This window comes from Etheostoma spectabile, unplaced genomic scaffold (genome assembly GCF_008692095.1).
Source record: "Etheostoma spectabile isolate EspeVRDwgs_2016 unplaced genomic scaffold, UIUC_Espe_1.0 scaffold00018600, whole genome shotgun sequence".
Lineage (NCBI taxonomy): Eukaryota > Metazoa > Chordata > Actinopteri > Perciformes > Percidae > Etheostoma > Etheostoma spectabile.
In genome coordinates this window covers 112501-122317 of record NW_022604343.1, presented here as the reverse complement: position 1 = coordinate 122317, position 9817 = coordinate 112501, and the positions used below count along the sequence as shown (strand labels likewise).

General features: G+C 41.8%; 2 non-coding genes and 2 pseudogenes across 2 annotated transcripts; 3 read left to right on the top strand and 1 right to left on the bottom strand.

Moving 5' to 3' along the window:
• The first annotated feature begins 1338 nt into the window (after positions 1-1338).
• Positions 1339-1522, top strand: LOC116681280 (U2 spliceosomal RNA). Its single transcript, XR_004329992.1, has one exon. It is a non-coding gene; the product is annotated as a U2 spliceosomal RNA (small nuclear RNA).
• A 644-nt stretch (positions 1523-2166) lies between these two features.
• On the top strand, positions 2167-2284 carry LOC116681281 (uncharacterized; annotated as a pseudogene).
• A 630-nt stretch (positions 2285-2914) lies between these two features.
• Positions 2915-3027, top strand: LOC116681283 (uncharacterized; annotated as a pseudogene).
• A 1043-nt stretch (positions 3028-4070) lies between these two features.
• On the bottom strand, positions 4071-4142 carry trnav-cac (transfer RNA valine (anticodon CAC)). Its single transcript has one exon. It is a non-coding gene; the product is annotated as a tRNA-Val (tRNA).
• Between the last annotated feature and the right edge of the window lie 5675 nt (positions 4143-9817).

Below are 9817 nucleotides of genomic sequence, written 5' to 3'. Positions count from 1 at the left end.
CGACTTCAGGAGAATGTTTACAAGAAGGGGATGAGCAGACTCTACTTCCTGAGGAAGATGAGATTCTTCAACGTGTGCAGCAGGATGTTGGAGATCTTCTACCAGTCTGTTGTGGCCAGCGCTCTGTTCTCCTCCGCCATCTGCTGGGCAGCAGCATCGGAGCGAGCGATTGAAACAGACTGAACAAACTGATTAGGAAGGCCGCTCCGTAATCGGCTGCAAACAGGACACATTTGAAGCTGTGGTGGAGAGGAGGTCACTGAACAAACTGTTATCTATCATGGATAACCCTGACCACCCTCTCCACCCCACACTGGTCCAACAGAGGAGCAGGTTCTCAAAGAGGCTTCGACAGCTTCGATGCCGCACGGACCGCTACAGAAAATCATTCATACCACAAGCAATAACACTTTTTAACATGCAATCACTGGGTGCTAGATAAGACTTTTGGGCACCACACTACTGCACTAATGCAACCTGCACAATTTGGTTTATTTACATGTAGCATACATTTTAACATTTTAAAATATTATTAAGCAGTTGCACATTATTGTTTCCCCATCCTGTACATATTCAAATATATGTTCTTTTTTACTTTATTCACATTATTATTTCATGTATATTGTATATATGTATATTTTTCCTAGTATTTCATTTATATTTATATTCTGTGCTTTGTGACTGATTTTGCTGCTTTAACACCGGAATTTCACATTTTTCTTGGGATCAATAAACATCTATCTATCTATCTAATACTTGGCAAGATAAAGCCATACAAAAGTGTAGCAAGATTTGCACTATTGATTGGCAGAAAAACAGCAAGGACAAAATATTGGCCCTGTGACAATCTGGGAATAGGTGAGGCCTTGGATCTGGAATGCGGCACACCAAGTGAGAATTACCGCGAGGGTTGGGACTGGGAAGACTGGGGTTTTCGGCTGCTCTCGAAAGTGGGCTGCACTTACTCTGGTTTCTCTTTCGCCTTTTACTAAAGACTTCCGTGGAAAGGAACACCTATGAGTTAAAATTATTTTTGGTGGGCTTTGCTGTTTGGCTAAGCCTTTTGTACTTGTGAAAAACAAATGTGCTCTCCAAAAGGAAACTCAGATTCTTAAACGTAGCCAAAATGTAACAGCATGGGAATATTGCACGTTGGCAGGAGCTTGACCAATTGGTAAAACCAAAATTGCCGTCTTTAACTAAAACTTTTGTGCTTCACCATGAAGCGCTTGGGCGGGGGTGCTAAGTAGCAGCTGTTATGTCCTTTTAAAATTACTGTACAGTGACAGCTGAAAACCGTCCGTGGAGGTCGCATCTGACAGCATAGAGGTGGTGGTCATCGCTTCTCGGCCTTTTGGCTAAGATCAAGTGTAGTATCTGTTCTTATCAGTTTAATATCTGATATGTCCTCTATCAGGGGACAACGTATTAAATGGATTTTTAGCAATAGGAGTTGAAAAAGGGGCTTGCTCCGTTCACTCCACTTATCAACCTGGTATTGCAGCGGAACGGTGCCCCTATCTTCTGTCTTGTGGAAAAACAATTAACGATGCAGGTGGAGCTGCCCGTTGCCCAAACTGTCAATGGACCTGAAGAGACATGGCTGGCAGATTTTACCGCCAGAAGATGTCACAAAAACTGAACGATCTTTGAAACCTCGTTGGGTTCCTGGTATCAAAACGTTGTTATAATACTGAAAAGATAAAGCCATACAAAAGTGTAGCAAGATTTGCACTATTGATTGGCAGAAAAACAGCAAGGACAAAAATATTGGCCCTGTGACAATGTGGGAATAGGTGAGGCCTTGGATTTGGAAAGCGGCACACTCCATTCACTCCACGCATCGACCCAATATTGCAGTGTTGCTGGGAACGGTGCACCCATCTTCTGTCTTGTGGAAAAACAATTAACGATGCAGGTGGAGCTGCCCGTTGCCCAAACTGTCAATGGACCTGAAGAGACATGGCCTCGCAATGGCTGCTAAAAAATTAATCAATGTGGAACAAAACAAATCAAAGAACTCTTAAAAATTGATAAATGTATACGTGAACTATTAGTGTGATTACATGTAGTTCAGTATTCCTCAACCCCAAGCTGTTTATTTAAAAGTTTTGAGAAACTTCGGGTTTTTACGTCTAGAAACAGCTTTATTTCAACCGGGCGCTTGCTTACGGCCACACCACCCTGAAAGCGTCTGCTCTCGTCTGATCTCGGAAGCCAAGCAGGGTTGGGCCAACTTAGTACTTGGATGGAGACTGCCTTGGAATACCTGGTGCTGTAAGCTTTTTAATTAGCATAAGGCGCTGTGACGTCTTTGCTGGACGCAGAGCTGACAAGGAAACTGTATAGAGGACGTAATATTTTTGTTTTGTAGCACCTTTCTTATTTAGAATTAAAACAAACAATCTCACACTGTTCAACAATTCAAGTAGGAGTTCATAATACTTGCAGTGTGACCACATCATTATAAATACTATGTTATGGAAGACGACAAGTCACCCAAGTCTAAGTAAAGACAGAGGTAAGAAAATTAAGAATGAATTACAGTAATGAAAAATAGAAACATGGAAATACATGAAATTATTTATAAGTGTAGCAACAGGTGTTCTTTGATTTGTTTTGTTCCATGATTCATTGATTCAAATGAATCAATGTGGAACAAAACAAATCAAAGAACTCTTAAAAATTCAGAAGTGTTAATTATAATGCAAAAAGAGCAAAAAGCAAGTCAACTCATCTTGATTCCAAGGTGAAGGTAGTTAAACTAATAGCAAGCTACGGAAAAATGTATACGTGAACTAGTAGTGTGATCACATGTAGTTCAGTATTCCTCACCCCAAGCTGTTTATTCAACAGTTTTGAAAACCTTCAGGTTTTCACGTCTAGAAATAGCTGGATTTCACCCCATGCACTTGCTTACGGCCACACCACCCTGCCCGCTCTCGTCTGATCTCGGAAGCCAAGCAGGGTTGGGCTGGCTTAGTACTTGGATGGGAGACCGCCTGGGAGTACCTGGTGCTGTAAGCGCATAAGGCGCTGTAGCTTCTTTGCTGGACGCAGAGCTGACAAGGAAACTGTATAGAGGACGTAACTTTTTTTTTGAAGCACCATTCTTCTTTAGAATTAAAATAAACAATCTCAGTGTTCAATAGGGATGAGCGAGTACAGCATTATCTGTATCTGTTTACCACATGATTATTATTCAAGTTTTGAGAACTTTCAGGTCTTCACATCTAGAAATAGCTGTATTTCGCCCTGTATGGTTGCTTACGGCCACACCACCCTGAAAGCGCCTGCTCTCGTCTGATCTCGGAAGCCAAGCAATACAAATAAAGACATGTGTTTCCGCCCAGTTTTGAACAGGGCAAGAGCAAGCACTAGGAGAAAGAGGCAAGGAAAAACTGAGCCAGCACTAACTATAAGCTTCATCAAAGAGGAAAGTCTTAAGCCCACTCTTAAATGTGGAGATGGTGTCTGCCTCCTGAACCCAAAACGGGAACCTGGTTCCACAGGTGAGGAGCTTGATAGCTGAACACTCTGGCTCCCATTCTACTTTTGGAGACTTTAGGAACCACAAGTAACCCTGCATTCTGTAGGCGCAGTACTCTGGTCGGGGTAATAAGGTACAATGAGCTCTTTAAAATAAGATGGTGCTTGAACATGAAGAGCTTTGTAGGTGAGAAGAAGGATTTTAAATTCTATTCTGTATTTTACAAGAAGCCAATGCAGAGAAGCTAAACCCGGAGAGATGTGATCTCTTTTCCTGGTTCCTATCAGAACACGTGCTGCAGAATTCTGGATCAGCTGAAGAATCTTTATGGACTCTTTTAAGCAGCCTGATAATAAAGAATTGGAGTAATCCAGCTTAGAAGTAACAAATGCGTGGAATTGTTTTTCTGCATAATTTTTAGACAGGATATTCCTGTATCTCTGAATGTGATGACTACTGCACTGGGGAAACTTCGGTAGGCCTGGCCACGATTTCACATCAGGGAGATTTTTCCGTGAAGTTTATAGAGAGTTTAACTTCGCAGAGTTTGATTGTGCGAAGTCAATACAACAAAGAAATGTGTTTCCGCCCAGTTTCGAACAGGGACCTTTCGCGTGTGAGGCGAACGTGATGACCACTACACTACGGAAACTGACTAAAAGCATTTATTTTGCATATTTGTGGGAAATGCACCATTTCTTTTTATTGCAAATGTTCAAAATGCTACAAAATAGAGATTTTAAACTAGATTCAGTCACAGATGCTTTGTCATAGATTTGAATGACAGCAAATATGTAGTAAACATAAATATTTCTACATGCATTGACTGTGGCCTAAATGTTGGAATAGCGCCACCTATTTCTTGATGTGCCAAATATTAAGCTCGGGCATTCCTTGTTAGTATAATGGACAGTATCTCCGCCTGTCACCCGGGGGCCTGTCGCATATAGGTGGCATTCGCTGACAGCATATTAATCTTTACGGTCATTGGTATGCAGGTCACTTGATGTAATACAAGCAAATACATAAGGCCCCCACTCAACAGTTTTGTGATACGTGGCGTGCAACTGTATGTCAATGATCAAGCTTGTTGCTGTGACCAAAAACGCAGCCTCTGTTGCACAATAGGTCAGCGCAGTCGGCTGTTAACAGAAAGGATGGTGGTTCAAGTCCACCCAGGGACGTTCACTATGTAAATAACCTGGATTGAGCCAACTCTGGGATTTATCCTTTTGCAGAAGACCATAGAGCAGCCCAAAGATAACAGTGAATACAGCAGTAGATATGGCTTCTGTGTACAAACACGTGGTAACTTTAAAAACGCTTTACTTGCAATTGCATTTCTTGCGCACATTCATGTCCTCTTAAATACAAAGAACTGCTATGTTATTTATTCCCAATATCGACTCTTAGACATTAGTTCCAAATGAAAACAGTTGTTGTCAGAAGTGGGATTTGAACCCACGCCTCCAGTGGGGACTACGAACTGAACGCAGCGCCTTGGACCGCTCGGCCATCCTGACTGATCCAACAGTTGTCCAGTAGGACTTGTCTCAAAAAATTATAATATAGTGAATTAAACATGTCTTGATATAGTAGGTTCTCAGTCATCCATGTCATAGTTAACAAGGGAAGGTTTCTCAACTGTCAGCCCAAATATATGGGCGTTCATGGAGACATGGAAGAAAGTCACCAGGTGGCAATGTGCTTGACAATGGCAATACATTGCGCGGGATGTGAAGACAATGTGCAATACAGGCTAAATCCTATGGTGGGAATCAAGATCCACCAATGTTTCTGTCCACAATGTCCACCTGAATCCAGAATGTCCCTGCCAAATGGAAAATAGGATGAAAATTGGGTCAACATTGTGCAATTTTCTACAAAAAGGCCAACTGAGTCCACAAATATACCTGCCAGATGGGAAATAAACTGAAAACTGTCTTCATGGTCTAAATGTGTCAAATATTGCTGTACAATGCCCACATTTAGTCCAGATGTGTCTGTTTTGGTTCCTGATCCAAGCTATTACCCCAAAAGTTCACAACTAGGCCGAGGGCAACTGGACTTGGTAAAAGATTCTCCGCAAAAGGTTTTGTCTCTCATCCAAGAGACTTCTTTAGTTGTTTTTTTACACAGAAAGGGTTGGACACAGTGACCACTCCCCCACCCATATCTGACAATGGAGAGCTGTGGGTTGTTCCAAAGCTAATAGACCATTCATCAAGCAATTCTGATGCTCTATACTGGCTCATTCAGGAGTTTTGTGATACGTGGCGTGCAACTGTATGTCAATGATCAAGCTTGTTGCTGTGAAAAAAGAAACCACCAGCAAAATGACTGATACATCATCAGTTCAGAAATCTTCTTGGATGCCAAATATTTGAATTCAAAGTCAGAATCCAATTGACATGTAAGAACAATACAATGCACGTCCAGCTTCTACATTTCCACAGGAGTCAGCTTCCCCAATTTCTGAGTAACAGGAAAATAGCCTGATAAGCATACATGTGCAGCTCAACCTCAAAAAGCTATAAAGCAAATGCTTGTGGCTTAAAGATCGATAACAGCAGACAGGCGCAGTCTCTGTGGCGCAATAGGTCAGCGCAGTTGGCTGTTAACCGAAAGGATGGTGGTTCAAGTCCACCCAGGGACGTTTGCTACATAAATAACCTGGTTTGAGCCAACTCTGGGATTTATCCTTATTCAGGAGACTATAGAGCAGCCCACAGATAACAAAAGCCTTATGTCTATCAGAAGGTACAGTTATGCAAACCATGTACATATTAATCTTTACGGTCATCAGAGATTGGAAGTAACACAGTATAAATACTTTGTTAACGAAGTAACGAATTACAAACACTTCATTACTGTACTCAAGTAGATTTTTCAGATATTTTTACTTTAGTTTACCATTTATTTTTTGGCGACTTTTGACTTTTACTCCTTACATTTGAACACGAATATCAGTATTTTCTACTCCTTACATTTTACAAAATTGGCTCGTTACTTTAGTTTGTACTAAAGCTTGTCTATCAAGTGTGATTGTGAATAGCGGAGAACTGTAAGTCAATCAAGCTGCCTCCATGAGGATCCACAGACACAGGAAGTGCACTACGATTTGCACTTTGCCCGTGTCTGGTAACTTCTAATAACCAATCGAAAGGTTTATGAACATTTGTTCCAATAGGTCTGGTCTTAAATTGCAGGTAGTTGTGGCCGAGGCTTACGAGCGGTTAAGGCAATGGACTAGAAATCCCATGAGGTCTCCCCGTGCAGGTTTGAATCCTGCTGACGAGAGGTGTTCCTCAAGAGTGGTAGCAAAGACAGTGTTATCTCAGAAGTAATGGAAGCAACCCATCTCCACCAATGCATTTCTCATCATTTATTTTCAGTCTGTGTTACAAGATCTGCAGTGAGCGTTGTATTGTCCAGCAGAAAGGGAACAGTGTGTTACTTTTCAACTATGATTTATACCATAGCAGTACAATCATTTTGCCCAGGTTTGATTTCCAGCCATCGCAGTTGCATTTATAGGTTTTGAAGTCATAAACAACATTAACATTACATGTTTTACCCAGGTTTCTTCTTTTATTCAGTGATATTTCAATTTCCTTGCGGGAGTTATCCCAAAGGATTAATAAAGATAAGACTAAGTCTATCTCAGAAAAAAGTAAAAAAATCTGAAGATCTTCAGGGGATGTAGCTCAGTGGTAGAGCTCCTGCTTTACGTGTATGAGGACCTGGCATCTCCAGCAGGTATTATGGTAGAGTCTTTAAAAGAGCTGCAACAGATATTACCTCCTGTGGTAATCTGACTGGTAGGGTTATAATACGTAGTAGTAGACTAAGACCTCCTGTGACACAAACTAAGCGGTATGCTCTCTCTTTATACCCCATGCTATCAGACAGCACAACAAGCACTTTAAATGTACATGTTTTACAGTCTCTATTTACTGTATTTATGTACTTGTACTGTTGTGTAGCATATTTATTGTATTATGCAATGAGCATTGCAGAGATTTCACTTCAGACACAGATAGCATTGTTAAACATCAACAAAAAGGAAATAGACTTAATTTGAAACAAAGCATAAAAATTAGCAGAGGACGGTTTCGATTCAATTCAATTCAATTCAATTTCAATTCAATTCAATTTCAATTCAATTCAATTCAATTCAATTTTATTTATAGTATCAATTCATAACAAGAGTTATCTCAAGACACTTTACAGATAGACCACACTCCAGAATTTACAAGGACCCAACAGTTCTAGTAGTTTCCTCCAGAGCAAGCAACAGTGCGACAGTGGCGAGGAAAACTGCCTTTTAGGCAGAAACCTCGGTCAGACCCAGGCTCTTGGTAGGCGGTGTCTGACGGGCCGGTTGGGGTTAGAATGAAGAGTGGCAATAAAATAGAAAAAATTAGTAGTTTGTAGAAGTTCTTTGTAGTAGTTCATGGCATAGCAGGACGCTGTGCGGCATTACAAGGCACAGCAGGACGTAGCAGGACGTAGCAGGACGTTGCAGGACGTAGCAGGGCACCGCAGTGTAGCAGTTGAACATGGCATCACAGAACGTGTAGCGGGACCATGGCGACAGCTGCTACCCTGATTTCGGAGCCTCTCTGATCCAAGGGAACATGCTGGTGAAAAAAGAACATAAGGACTCCGGGGAATGACTCCCCAGAAATAGGTTAGTAACACGCATTTCTGGACATGGATGCACATAAATGAAAGATAGAAAGATAGAGGAGAGAGGAGCTCAGTGTATCAAAATAGGTCCCCAGCTGTCTAAAACTATTACAGCAAAACCAAGAGACGAGGTAAAGAGAGCTCCAGCCCGGCCGGCCAGAACTCTCCCCAACCGGATCGGGCTGTATGCCAAGTCTCCCTTTAGTTCTATTATATTCTTGATTATATGTTAGATAAATCTGAAAACTATGTGACTAACTACTACTCCCTAACATATTCGATTCTATGCCCTAACTAGTGTATCAAAATAAGTCCAAGCGTCTAAAACTATTACAACAAAACCAAGAGAGACGAGGTAAAGAGAGCTCCAGCCCGGCCGGCCAGAACTCTCCCCAACCGGATCGGGCTGTTGCCAAGTCTCCCTTTAGTTCTATTATATGAAACTATGTGACTAACTACTACTCCCTAACAATATTCGATTCTATGCCCTAACTATAAGCTTTATCAAAAGGAAAGTCTTAAGCCTACTCTTAAATGTGGAGACGGTGTCTGCCTCCCGAACCCAAACTGGAACCTGTTCCACAGGAGAGGAGCCTGATAGCTGAACGCTCTGGCTCCCGTTCTACTTTTAGAGACTCAAGGAACCACCAGTAACCCTGCATTCTGGGAGCGTAGTTCTCTCCCAGGGTTGTAAGGTACTATGAGCTCTTTAAGATAAGATGGAGCCTGACCATGAAGAGCTTTGTAGGTGAGAAGAAGGATTTTGAATTCTATTCTAAATTTTACAGGAAGCCAATGCAGAGAAGCTAAAACAGGAGAAACGTGATCTCTTTTCCTGATTCCCGTCAGAACACGTGCCGCAGCATTCTGGATCAGCTGAAGAGTCTTTTGGATTTTTTCGAGCAGCCTGATAGTAAAGAATTGCAGTAATCCAACCTAGAAGTAACAAATGCATGGACTAATTTTTCTGCATCATTTTAATAATAATAATAATAATACATTTTATTTAACAGCGCCTTTCTAACACTCAAGGACGCTTACAGAGAATAAAAGACAGATATAGGGAACATAAAGTGTAAGTAGTAATAACAAAACAGATAAAACAAAAAACAAACAAACAAACAAAACAAAACAGGACCAGTGTATTTACAGATAAGCGAGCTGGAACAGATGGGTTTTTAGTCTAGTTTTGAACAGAGGGAGAGAGTTGATGTTGCGGAGGTCGGGTGGGAGTGAGTTCCAGAGCTGGGGAGCAGAGCGGCTGAAGGCTCTGCTCCCCACGGTGATGAGTCGAGCATGGGGGACAGTGAGGTGGAGGGAGGAGGAAGATCTGAGGGAGCGGGAGGGGACGGCAATGTGTAGGAGTTCTGATAGATATGGAGGGGCAAGGTTATGGATGGCTTTGAAAGTATGGAGAAGGATTTTAAATTGTATTCTGAATTGAACCGGGAGCCAATGGAGCTGCTGAAGAACCGGGGTTATATGATGAAATGAGGGGGTTCTGGTGATGACACGAGCTGCTGAGTTCTGAAGAAGTTGAAGTTTATGGAGGGATTTTTGAGGAAGGCAAAAAGGAGAGAGTTACAGTAGTCAAGGCGGGAGGTGACGAGGCTGTGGATAAGGATGGAGGCAGTG